The sequence below is a fragment of the Adiantum capillus-veneris genome, chromosome 5, assembly GCF_014529385.1.
Source record: "Adiantum capillus-veneris isolate H3 chromosome 5, ASM1452938v2, whole genome shotgun sequence".
Lineage (NCBI taxonomy): Eukaryota > Viridiplantae > Streptophyta > Polypodiopsida > Polypodiales > Pteridaceae > Adiantum > Adiantum capillus-veneris.
Window position 1 is genome coordinate 99,953,080 of NC_140935.1, and position 13,686 is coordinate 99,966,765.

General features: G+C 42.8%; 1 pseudogene; it reads right to left on the reverse strand.

Annotated features, from left to right (window-relative positions):
• The window catches only part of LOC147457811 (uncharacterized), a 9,534-nt pseudogene extending 3,197 nt beyond the window's left edge, over window positions 1–6,337 (reverse strand).
• Window positions 6,338–13,686: the final 7,349 nt, after the last annotated feature.

The following is a 13,686-nucleotide window of genomic DNA, read 5'->3' on the forward strand; positions in this document are numbered from 1 at the left end:
TGTGGGTGTCCTAACATTCAAATTAAATCTTACGAGTGTGTGGTCCTTCCTATTGGGGAGAGAGAGAGAGAGAGAGAGAGAGAGAGAGACCCTTTTCTTGGCGCCCAATCCACTCTCTTTCTTTCTTTGCCTTGGTCTCCCCCCGCCCACCACCACCACCACCAAATCCCTCTCCTTATGTCACATGGCAAGGGACTCCAAGGTGCATTAGATATAGGTGGGATTATACTAAACCTAGGTTTTTCTTAAGCACTAGGGTACACAATAGATTTTTGCTATTATTCAATAGTCCATCATCTATACTCTTGATAATGGAGTTTGAAAAATTAGAGGCCTATTTGCATGGACTATTAGATCAACACCGAAATTGAGTTGTTGAGAGTCCATGTTGGGTCATCCTCCTTACCATAAACACATTAAAGAGCCTTTGAGAATTGAGTGAAGTAGTTCAGATTCTATGCGATTCCATCATTTTTCAATGACCTGCAATAGTCAAAATTGTATGCCTGACAACCTGTTGTCAGCCTCTGTGTGTGTGTGTGTGTGTGTGAGAGAGAGAGAGAGAGAGAGAGAGAGAGAGAGAGAGAGAGAGAGAGAGAGAGAGAGAGAGAGACTATGCAAATGACCTTTTTCAACATTTGTAAACTATAATAGTCAAAATTGTGTGTGTGTGTGCGTGAGAGAGAGAGAGAGAGAGAGAGAGAGAGAGAGAGAGAGAGAGAGAGAGAGAGCTTTGCCACTAGCAAGTAGACAAAGAAAGAGAAAGAGTGAGGTGGGTCATTGGCACCCAGACCAAGACCTTGATCAGGATAGCTACTAATGATCATGTAGAGGCGAGCAGGGGACAAGCAGTGTCCATTGATGGGGAGTGCTTGATAGTAGAAGATGGGTGCTCAAGTCAATTGGTGTGCATGAGTTCGCTTGAGCCACTAACAGTTTGGTCTGTTAGTAAGGGAGTAAAGAGGTAATAGCTTAGGAGGGAGCAGTTGTAGCCAAACCTCAGAGAGACTTTGTGTGTGTGTGTGTGTGTGTAGAGAGAGAGAGAGAGAGAGAGAGAGGGAGAGAGGGATCGTTATCTTCCTAGAGTAATTCCAAGGACTACAATTTCATTCTCCTTACACATGGACACGCAGATACACATACACACCTTCCTATATATGACTTCGTGTGTGTGTGTGTGTGTGTGTGTGTGTGTGTGTGTGTGTGTGTGTGAGAGAGAGAGAGAGAGAGAGAGAGAGAGATCCAATAACTATGCTTTTCTTGGCCGCAACAGTGCACGGGGTCACATACTAGTTACTATTAAACAACATAGTTGACAAGTTTCATAGTGGTTCTTATAAAAATACGGAGACATGCTTTTTTTTTTTTGCATTACCCATTGCATTGAACTTATTGCAAGCTTGTAAAGTGAGAGCATAGGGAGATAGAATGCACTAGCCCCTTGGCATTGACATGATACACACCATTAAAAGCTTACTTGGATACCAAAACATGGCCCCTTTATCACAAATGTGGTGACCTTCCATGCCAAACAAGGTGCTCACATTGAAGCAATCACTGCAACACTTTTGGGAGGTGCGTGCGTGCGTGCGTGTGTGTGTGTGTGTGTGTGTGTGTGTGTGTGTGAGAGAGAGAGAGAGAGAGAGAGAGAGAATTTCTAAATTTTTAAGCATAACCCATAGTTTAACTCCTGAAAATAAAAAATGACAAAATATCCCAAAATTGGTAAAAGCCCCCTCAACTGGGCAATCTCTCTCCCCATTTGGGGTGCCAACGTGAGTGTTTGTTTTTGTCAGGCATTTTATCTATGTTTTACGGGTGAAAAACATTAGCTACTCTTTTGAAAATACACTATAATGCCAAGAAAACCATGATATCTTGGATATTTGAAGGGTTTGAAGGGTGCCCTTCGTGAGACAGTCCTTATAAGCTCGACAGTAAAATATTTCTCTCTCTCTCTCTCTCTCTCTCTCTCTCACACACACACACACACACACACACACACACACACACACACACACACACACACACACACACTCACACACACAGAGGCAATGCGATGGTCTCTCTCTCTCTCTCTCTCTCTCATGGTCAATAATGTGAATAAGATCAACTACCACTTAGTCTAGAGCGATTGAACTATTTTCAAACACTCCCCAAAGGTTGTGGGTTCAATTCGCAGGAAACTCAAAGCGGGTGAGCGCCGTAGCCAATTAGTCACACAGAACGGAGTAGGCAAAAGGGTAAAAGTCATAAAAGTGACTACCCTTTCGTTGAAACGATCAACCACCACTTGGTCTAGAGCGATTGAACTATTTTCAAACACTCCCAAAACGTCGTGGGTTCAATTCGTAGGAAACCTCAGAGCGGGTGAGCACCATAGCCAATCGATCACAAAGAACGGAGTAGACGGAAGGGTGAAAGTCACAAAAGTGACTGTCCTTTTGCCGAAACGATTAACCACCACTTGGTCTAGAGCGATTGAACTATTTTCAAACACTCCTCAAAGATCCTCTTTATTTGCATGCACGTCCTCAAAGTGAGACAACCCCAAGTCGATGCTAATCGATTTTTTTTTTCACTCTCTTTAAATCAATACAACCTTTCAAATTTTTTTATAATATCAATATTGATCTTGGAAAAATAAAGCCAAATATATTTTCCAAATTGAAATTCTCATTAAATAATAAAATCTTTACTAAAAGTATTCCTTTTTCGTTATGTGCATTTAAATTAGAACATTTCTTCTATGTAGAGTATAAAGTCACTTGACTTTACTATCTGAAAAGCTAAAGCTTGTCATTTCTTACAATGTTACCTTTCATTTTTACATTTTCAATCTCACCCTGTACTTTTGCATTTTACAACATATGTTTTGTAAGACTTTCTGTCAAGTGAGCCACTGAGTGACATGTGGATAGCCTCTCCTTCCTTAAAAATTTTAAGCTGCATTATATATAGTATAGATATATTCATTAGGGCTTTTTGAAAATGGAGGGATATTTCCACAAATTAGAGGGGTATTTTGGTAGTTTTCTCTACACACATATATGCATGTTTGTGTGTGTGTGTGTGTATGTGTGTGTGCATATATAAACACATAAATAAGTATACACACACAGAGACACATGCATATGTATATATGTATGTGTGTACGTATGAATGTATGTATTTGTGTGTGAATAAATAAATGAATGAATAAATAAATAAATATATGTATCTATGTATATGTGTATGTGTGTGTGTAATGCTTGAATCAAAGATTTGCCACATAGGTCTTGAGGCTTCCTGCTATTGTTCTAGTACACTAATTATGACATTCAAAATTTCTATGCTCCCCCCCCCCACAGCAAAACCTCTCTCTCTCTCTCTCTCTCTCTCTCACACACACACACACACACACATATATGTTATTTGTCTACTGACTATCACCTACTGGGTCTATCCATACTTATTAAATGGAATTCTTTTAGATTCCAGAAATTGAAGCAGCTCATCTAAATGCCCCCTTTCTGTCTCCCATAATTTGTTTGACTGAGCCCAATGCTGCCTTCTGCTCCTGCGGCCCTTCTGCACGCAAAATCTGCCATGCAAGATAGAAAGATGGCAATTGTGTGCATCACCTGGGTGTACTAGATCGTGTCTGCAACGAAGCATGGCAAGAAAGATAGAGCATGAAAGAATGTTTTCCGCCCATGGCAATGCTCCGTGAAATGAATGCTCCTGCTAAGAAACCAAGCGAAGGACCAACTCGTCGGTGGAGTCGCCACTCAACAAAGCTGCTATTGAACTTACACTCATGCGTTAAGAGAAAGAGGGAGAGAGAGCACGGTTTTGGGCTAGCATGGCTGTAGATTTTTTACTTTTAAGGTGTCTTGGAATCCTGCTTTTCATACTCTTCCACCCCTACACGAGCTCAATAGGTTTTTTGGTGGTGCACAAACGTGCTTCCATCTCAAAGCTTGGCTCCCTGGAACGTCACCCTAGAAAGAGATTGTGATATTTGTTGCCCACATCGCATGGTGTTTGCGGGTCGCCGCGACGGACGTCCATAGCATAGCTCTCAAGCATCAACATATTTATCAATACAGGGGAAGCGACTCGGATGAGACATGGGAACTCACTAGGGTGTCAATCCTAATGAAGTGAACTCGAAGAGATGCAACTTACTAATTCTATAAGTAAATCAAACGCATTATCGCCAAGTAATCTGCCTATGTCCTCCTACACCGTTCTTCCGTCATCACGCCCGTTTACCATGCAAATCATGTCCGAATCGCACGAAATCTGAAGGGATGCTATAGGGGGTTATCAGGAACATATCCTATCACTGTCACAGCATTATGGAGAGGTACAACGATTGCGATCGTTCGTCCCAAAGTCAGCAAAAGCAGCGAGAACAGGTGATCCTAATGGGTCGTTTTAGGGTCCCTAAAGTCTCTCCTAGGGTCAAAACAACATAGAACACGCATATAGACACTCAAAACAGTGATTTAAGGCCTCAAACTCGTAGTTGAAAACCTACACCGAATCTTGAATGATTACACTTGAATGAAAGAGCAAGAGGAGAGGAACACAATGCAATAAGCAAATCTGAATTTGGATTACCGTAGCCACAATGGCGAAGATTACAAGTTTGAACAAGAAGGAGCTTTCAAACGTGCGCTGTCTTCTCAGTTCTCCATTAAAAAGATTATCCTCAAACTTACAAAAATTGACCTTTATAGATTAGGTCTTTACAAAATGGCTTGTCCGGCCACAAGCTCCCACCTCTAACTGGCTCTCTAATATACAATTTCTCCCATAAGAATATCATACATCCTTTGACAATTTCCCGGGTGACTTGGAGATGCTTCTTTACAAAAGAATTTTACAATGGTTTCTCAGAAAAATATGATCCTCTAGCCACGGCCGCTGGTTTCTTCGTCCGCCAAACACTCCCCCCTTCCTTATCCTTGCACGCCCTCATGCATGTTCAGTGCTTTGGCCGTTGATGTGGCTCTAATGAAGGGAGTGTCGCTGAAAAACTTCTTGTTCGCAGGACGGCTTCGAGGGCTTCTTGATGCTCTTTGAATGGATTTTCCGATAAGGTGTGTTGGTATGCTATGTACCTTGCCTTGAGGTCCTTCGCCATAGGATGGAAAATCCTTAAATCCATTTCGAAGAATTCTATGACGAAGGCCTCTTTAAATGTCTGCAAGTAATATGAGGGTAGGTACATTAGCCTTGAGTACATGGCCATCAAGATGTGTCGTGGCGGTGAATCCTGTAGATTCCAGCAGATGCCTCTGTGTCCTTCTAAGAATAGATTCCACGGATGATTGTCGCCTTCAGTGTCTTTAAACACCTGGATGCAAGTGATGATCATCCGGGCTATCTTTATTAACATCTTGCATGCCAAATCGGGGACATCCCGTAGCAAAGTGACTGTTGAGTTCAGTGTGTTGACCATGTAGGCCACCGTAGGGGGTTGCTGCGCTGTCAGAACCGGGTAATTCAACTTGTGCGGCCTTGACCCCTTCCATGTGGTGAAATCTTTCCAAGTGCGTCTTCGAGGGACTGGGCAAAATGTAGGATCTATTTGTATATGTTGAGGAGTGTTATGGTAATTTGTTAGATCCTGTGGCCCTTTGTCCAACCACTTCTGCCTCCACTTGGGGTGGTCATCGACAAGCATCTGAGCTTCTTCCACTGTGAGTGCAATGCCTTCGTAACCCCCTTCTTTGTTTCGTGACAAGGCGGGCCGTATCTTTTCTTTCCACAAAATTGCCTCATGGCATAGCAGAGGAAACGGGAGGTACTCATGGCCAAATCCTTCCACCTGCTCTTTTGGTTGTAGGTATGCTAGGGCTGCTGACTCCAGTATCTTCTTTTCGTAGAGCATGTACTCCTTGGCTGGCCCCTCTGGCATGTCCTGAATGCTCTCATTGAGCTCATCTCTTATATCCAGATCGGGCCCTTCAAATTCCTGCTCCTGTTGCCCTTGGTGTGATGTTCCAGGAAAAATTGGTGCTTGTTGTCCAGGCAGTAGTTGTGGTTGAGTCTGGGCTTTGTCTGCTTTGATTTGCTGTTGAAAAACCGGATCTTCTTTTTCCTTTAGCAGCGTGTCACCGATCTGCTTCTGAATCTGTAGTTCGGCGCTTACTTGAGCTAATTGCTGCTCCATTTCTTTTAACTTTAGCTCATTTGCCACCATCTGGGCCACCATCCCTGATACGAGCAGCTGCCTTTGAAGCTTCTCTTGCTCTAGCTCTGCTTTTAGCACTTCTATAGTGTTCACTGCCGTGGCATCGTCAGATGTGGAGACCAATGCCCCAACAGGTTTCTGATTCGCCATTAAATTCGTCAGAGTGCCTTTGATAGTGCTGTAGGAACTGCTGAGTCTTTGGAATCTTGCACTCTCGTAGGCAAGCTGCGATGTTGCTTTCTGGACTCTTGCCGTGAGCTCTTGGCACTCCTTCTCTTTGGCTGTCAAGTCTGTCCTGACGTCCACCAAGTCTTTGATTAGAGATTGAGCATGCTGTCGCTCAAGGTCTCTTTACTCCGTTGTGCATTCTAGTTGCGTCCTCAGGCTCTCTAACTCTTCTTGCCCTGATGATTGCTTTTGTTGGGCTTCCTGTACCTGCCTTTCCTTTTCACTCAGCACCACATGCTGACACTGGAATTGCCGTTCTAATTCCCGTAGAGTTTGCTTGTAATCAGATCCAGCCACCGCCTGGCAGGCTTCTTGGTATCCGATGGATTCTGTATGGTATAACTTCCTTTTGCGAGGTTGAAGGGGGAGGAGTTGGCTGTTTTTTGTTCGATAGAGAAGGGGGAGGAGGAGGAGATTTTGGTGATGGAGGAGGCGATTTTCTAGGCGAGGGAGGAGGTGATTTGGGCGAGGGAGGAGGCGGACTTGATTCTTCTCGTACATGTCTCTTCTTGGAAGTCTCTTCTCCTTGTTGCGAAGCCGATGCTTCCACTTTTCTTTTCTTTAATCTTGATTATTCTTTGGCGGGTGAGATCCGCCGCCCGTCGCGCTTCCAGATTCCTGTCTCTTTGGATCTTTTTAAGCTGTTCCACCTGATTTGTCTCATCAGCCGGTCTTTCTCCTTCGTTCCTTCAGTGGACTGCAAAGAAATGTCCACTTCTGCAGCCTTCTGTTCTCCTTCTAACCTTTGCTTCTCAGCCCATAGTAGGCGAGTTGCATTTTCTATCCTTTCCCTTTCGAATCTTCTTTTTTGTGCCTGTTGTGTTTCAGCCGCTCGAGCCTGTCTGTCAGCCCGCAATTTGGTTCGTCTTTCCTTGACTCTTTTTTGAGCTTCCGCATATGCTTTTTGCATGTTCGACTGCGGTACTGCACTTCTCTTACTTCTTTTTCTCTCTAGCGGCTTTGTGGAGTCTTTCTCCTCGCTTTCCTCAAACTCTGAAGGCACTTTGTCTTTAGAATCTTGAGACTTTCCTTCATCATCTGTCTCCGTTCTTTCTTCATCACTCGAACTTTTATTGGTGGCCTTTGCTGAGCGCGATGATGTCGCGCCAGGGGTCGTCCTTATGGAATGAGCACCCAGCTTGGCTTTCTGGATCAGCGCCATTTGAGAGCTAGCAGCCTGGAAAATCTTCGATCATTCCCAAAGCCTGGTAAGCTATTCTGGTTAGCATTGGCCCTGCACTCATGTAGCTTTTGTTTTTTGCCGAGCTTTTCAAATTTGCTTCAATCAGATTGTCCAAAATGTAAGAACCGTAGTCACAGCGAATGGTTCTGTTTTCTGCCGTTGCTAGAGCCATGACTACGGCAATGTGCATGATTGGCTCGGTGTAGCGAGGAGGCTTTTGTACTCTGAAATGCTGAGATATCAATCTCATCGGCAATTCCAACTCTCCGTAAATCATGTCACTGTATTTGTATTTATTTCCCTTTGCTTTGACGAATGCCTTCTCATTGTCCAGTGACTTTGTCTTTGCCAGCAAATCGTGTTGCCCTGGAAGGAAATGTAAAGCTTCGTTGATGATTTCCTTCGTGATCTTTACTTTCACCTTCGACCCATCCTTGTCTGTGAGCATTGCCTGCCCATCATATTGTATCGAGCTCATGAGCTCGTGGGCCCTCATGTAATCTGTTTCCCATGGCTGTAATCTGAAAAATTGCTCCAAGTGTACAGCTCGCATTGCCTCTATTACCTCCGGCCTTTGGTGGAGATTCCATATCTCCCGTGGCATGATAGTTGTCTTTACCAAGTCACCATACGCATCCTTAAACTTCGAGATGAATATGTGGACAGGAATTTGAGCAAGTATTTCATCCGAGATGTGAGCCTTTTTGTTTGTGGCGAGATCCTCCACTTCATATGGTGCTGCTGTCCACTGCCTTTCTTTCTTTTGGCAAGGCATTCTGTGTCAAGAGAATCACAAGCTGTCAGGATTTTCCCTTCGCAATCAATCGCATTTAGAATTTTAGTAAAATACATTTCAAAAGTTAAAACTGATCATAACTTGAACAAATTTCATCCATTCTTGTCCATATTTCACCAGTGGGACTAGGAAGACTAGAGCTATGACTGATAAAAATCTGAGTCAATTCTGGGTCTGAGGTACACCAATCGCAATCGTACCATGGAGGCCAAAATTAGATTTGATCACATGAGTGTGTTGCTGATAGTTGGAGGGTCATTTTGATACACTCTGTGTGTCATTTGAACCACTTTTGAGTTTACAGGTCCCATTTCTCGGTTACAAGTGGGGTTTAGACTAGACTCTGACTTTTCATGAGTTTTTGATAACCAAATGGCTTGAAACTTGGTTGGTGACATGAACAAGATGTATACTTGAGGGATCTGATAGGTTTTTGTCAAAATCTGAAGCTGAGGTACACCGGTCGCGATCGTAGTTCTAAGCCTGTTTTTGGTGAAAACTAGATGGTCATGAACCCTTAAGCCTGCCTAGCCCACTGATGATTTATTTCCACGTTTGGACTTAAAATGAACAAATTAGAGCAATTTTTCACTGTTTGACCATATTTTACTAAGTCTAACCATATTGGGTTTTCTTGATGAATTTTGGATGGATCCTGGAGTTAGTTGAAGTTAGTTTAAGAGCTCCCACTGCTTCCATGATGTTCTGCTACCATCAGCCTACTCCATTGTCTGATTTTGACCTTATCAAGCACTTTATACCCTGTCTTAGGAGGTTTTCCAGATTTGTGCATTTTTCAGGCATTCCTTGGATATCCATGTGATATTTGAGCATCCCTAAGTAACCTTTTGGTCTTTGGCATTGGCTAGGTTCCAATTCTATCTTTGTGTGATCATTCGAAACTAAAACGACTATATTTGCACTTGTAGGAGATTCTGAGATCCATTCGAGGGTTTCTACAACTGTTCTGACTCTCAGTCGGACAAGTGTACCTTTCAAACCATCCATCATTATTTTTAACAGGATTTTGGCAGTTGTAGGTCAATTTTTTCCCTTTTGGTTGTGTTTGACAAATTGGGCCCATTCCATGAGCAAAATTTGTGCATTTTCCTTGAAAATTCAAGAGAGTGTACTTTTAACCGAGTTCCAAGCATGGGCTAGGTCAAAAGTTGCAAAATCTGCATCTAGGGGCACGGATCGCGATCGTACCATGGAGGCCAAAATTGATTTTGACACCAGCAGATTGTAGGCAAGGCTGAGGGGAGGTGTTTTGCAAGATCTGTCCCAATTTTTGTCAGTGAGGTACGCCGATCGCGATCGGTGTACCACCACCAAATTGTGATTTGACCACATGGCTTTGTTCCTGACCTTGTGGGGAGCACATTGATGTGTTCTGTGGCTGAAAAAAGTTTTGATTGGATGCCTCTAAGGGCCCTTGACCTCTTTGACCCGATCCGACTTTGTTGATCCCTTCGCTCGTTTGTGCAATGATTCGCGCTTGCATGCATAATAGACTTGATATTTACTTGATAGAGAACATACCTGTGAAATCTGGTGTGAAATGCTGGCTCCGACTGTCCGTACGGGGTAGAAATGTGACAGCTCGCTCTAGGGCAAAAAGCTCTCTCCTTCTCTCTCAAAAGGTGAAAATGAACAATGAGCTAGAATTTGGCCTACCTGACCTAGATCTTCCCGAGATTTCCGTGACACAGGGCTGATTTTTCTCACCTTTGATCCCGATATAATCTGCATACCACTTGTGGGTCGAACCGTTTGTCATTCCGGCGTCGTATGACCATTTGATGCGATTTTGGCGAAATGTAGTCATGATCATTAAGGCCGAAATTTGACATCTTCAGATTAGCTTCATATCTTTCATGCTTGATAACCTTATCATGATACTTCGGCGTTTGCTTCCAGAACTTGATTCCGACACTTGTGAGCAAGATTTTTTAATTTTTGATGTTTATTAATGCCAGGTTTTGATCGAATATGTTCGAAACTGAACTCTAAATAATGAAAAACCACACACATTATGTACATATATACACGTTTGACCCCTTAATGGCCCTGACTATTGCTAGATTCATCAATTACTCCCCCCTTCCTTGTCTGAGTCGTCCCGGACAAAGGTTGGGTGCATGTGCATGGGTTTTGAAATCTGTGTCTATGCATGGCCGTGTAATGTGGCCCTATTCTGATGTTTAAGACAATGCGTTGGGTAACAATGTGTTGTGCAAGATGCGGGGACTGAAAGTTGTTTTCAGTGGCTTTTGCTGGCGAGGGTAGCTGTTTATGGAACAGGAGAGCTTGCAGTTGAATTGCTCTTTCCCTGATTGTTGGTGTTGTGACGGCAACTATTTTTGGAACCCATTTATATGTGGTTTTTTGCATCTTTACAGATTTTGCTTTAGTTTTCACCGGTTTCCAGTGCCATTTGGGAGATTCAGGCTTCTTGTTTTGAGTTTTGGGTTTCCTTTCGAGCTCTGTCGTTGAAACTTTAGTGTTCTCCAGTTTTGGTTGCCATTTCAACTTTGGAGTAACTTCTGTAGGTCTTAGAGATGATGGTGCTTCCGTCTGGAGTTTGTCCTTAGGTAGCCAGATCTTGCTTGGTTTGTTGGTCAGCAATGTTTTCTTTATCCAGACCTTCTGAATAACCTTTGGTGGTGTTTTTGGCTGATTAACTGGTTGCTTATTGTCCAATGGGATACTCGGCCATGAGTGATTTGTTTTGGGGAATGGAGTCATGTACACGTTAGAGTCGTGTGTGTACCTTAACGTATGTTCTGACCATTCAGTGTGTGACTGCATTGTATGTTCTCATCCATGGAACTCCCAAGCATATTGATTCTCTGATATCTTCGTCTTTCATTATGAAAAATTGATGTGGACAACTATTTCCATCAAGATTGATTGGTAAGTTTACTATCCCCAATGTTGGCATTGTTGCACCGTTTGCTGCTTGTAGATCACGGATTGCACGAGGGGTTCATCTATAAGCACCCTGTAAGTGGAAAAGTTGACCGCATTGACTCTTGCTCCTGTGTCAATCAATGCTCACTGATATTTGCCATGCGGGAGTCTGACATTGATGCGAACATCGATTCCTATTTCCCATTGCTCATCAGTTTGAATTATAGACAAAGGAATTTTAGCCGTGTCTGCTGGTGGAGGAAGTCTTTGTTGTTGTAAGGTTTGTTTTCTTTTTAAAATCCTGACTTTGGCCTCTTCTTGCGCTTGAGCTTTTGTTTCCTTTGCTTTGTTCTTGTGCTTCTTCGTAGCGTGTATTTTGGCAAGCATCTCTGTGGTTAGTGGTATGTTGTATTTCTTTAGTCTGCAACCACTAATCCAGTTAGGCATTTCCTCTCCCTCTAATGTCGCAAGTTTGATGGCACCGCTAGATGATATGTCATGAATCACATAGGGTCCATTTCCTCGCTTTTTGAGTTTCCGGGAATGTTGTTTTAGGGTATACATTAAGATGTAATCCCCAGTAGCAAATTCCTTGCTGATAACATGTTGATCAAAGAAAGATTTCATGTTTCTTTTTTGCGCATAGATTGATGCAACGGCTCTCAATCTAGTTTCATCTAGTTTTTCCAGGACATCTACCTGATTGGATAATTCATGGCCCATCCATTCTAATTGTTTAGCGACTCGAAGCGTGGGGATAAGGAATTCAAGTGGCAATATCGCTTGAATTCCATAAACCATGTTGAATGGAGTCATTCCGATCGATGTTTTGTAAGCTACTCTATTTGCCCATAAAGCCGAATGCAGCTTTTGATCCCAGTTAGCTCTCGAGTCGTCGACAATTTTGGTGAGAATTGTCACCAAAATTTTATTCTTACTTTCTGCTTGGCCGTTCGCTTGTGGGTGATAGGGGGCGGACTTCCTGTGATTTACCATGAATTCTTTCAATAGGAATTCGATCACCTCATTGATGAAGTGAGTGCCTCTATCGCTCACGAGCTCAATTGGTAAGCCATATTTGGTGAAAATGTTCTCATACAAAAACTGTGTCGTTTTGTCACCAGCTGAGAAATGTCCACCAGCTTGCCCGCCGCCGTGTGCTTGCTCTAAGATAGGAATGTATTCCTCTTCAGTCGTGCACATTATTAATTGATTGTCTTTTCCCCTCTTCTAAAGAGTCCTCAATCAGTACGTAGTTTTCTGCCTCTTTCGTGATCGTTTTGATTCATGATCTACTCATCCCTTCAGGCAGTATCCTGGTGGTGAGGTATTCAACAATGTAGTTACTCCATCGGGGTACTACATATATTCTGAATAGAGTCGCGTGCTCTATTGGCTTTTGAAGCATGCATTTAACGCAAGATTTGACATGCATGTGAACACTATGTCGCATTTTTGGCCAATACACACCCATTCTCATCAATCTTTGATACATCTGTGCATGCCCATTGTGAATCCCTGTTGTTTGTACATGAGCTTGGTTTAGGTACAATTCCCGTTCACTCGATTCAACACAAAGCCTAAGGATTTGATCCGATCCTTGTTTGTATAGCCTGCCTGTCAACATTACCAATGATCTGGATGCTGCAACGGTAGATGGTTATCTTGTCACATTCATTGACTCGATAGTCAGCAAAGGAATTATATCCTCGCTCCATCTTAGAACCATTTCTATGTTGAAAAGATATGCATCTGGCAAATCATCATCAACTCCTACAGGGTTTTCTCCATGCATCATTCTAGATAAATGATCCGCTCTTTGGTGTGTAGTTCCTTTCTTGACTACTACCGTGAAGTCAAACTCAAGCAGTATGATGAACCATCGAACAATTCTCCCCGTATTGCAAGGTTTGTTTACTAAGTACAACAGTGCTTGGTGATCAACGAAGAATACAAATTTATTGGAAAGTAAGTAGTGTCTAAACTTTTTCACCGCATAGACCATACCCAATCTCTCCCTCTCAGTTGTTGTGTAATTCTTCTCTGCATTGTTTAGTTGTCTATTGGAGTAACTTATTGGAAAATACATATTATTCTCTCCAAGTTGTGCAAGTATGCATCCTATTGAATATGTTGATGCATCTACGTGGATGTGAAATATCTTCTCCCAATCCGGAGCCTTCAAAATTGGAGCGAAAATTAATCTCTACTTCAACGTTTGAAAAGCTTCCTCGCACTCCTCTGTCCACTCAAATTTAGTTATCAGAGCGTAAAGTGGTTTTGCAATTATAGCGTATGAGTAGATAAATCTGCGATAATATCCACAATGGCCCATAAATGCCTGTACCTCCTTCACCTTTACTGGTCGTGGTAGATCAA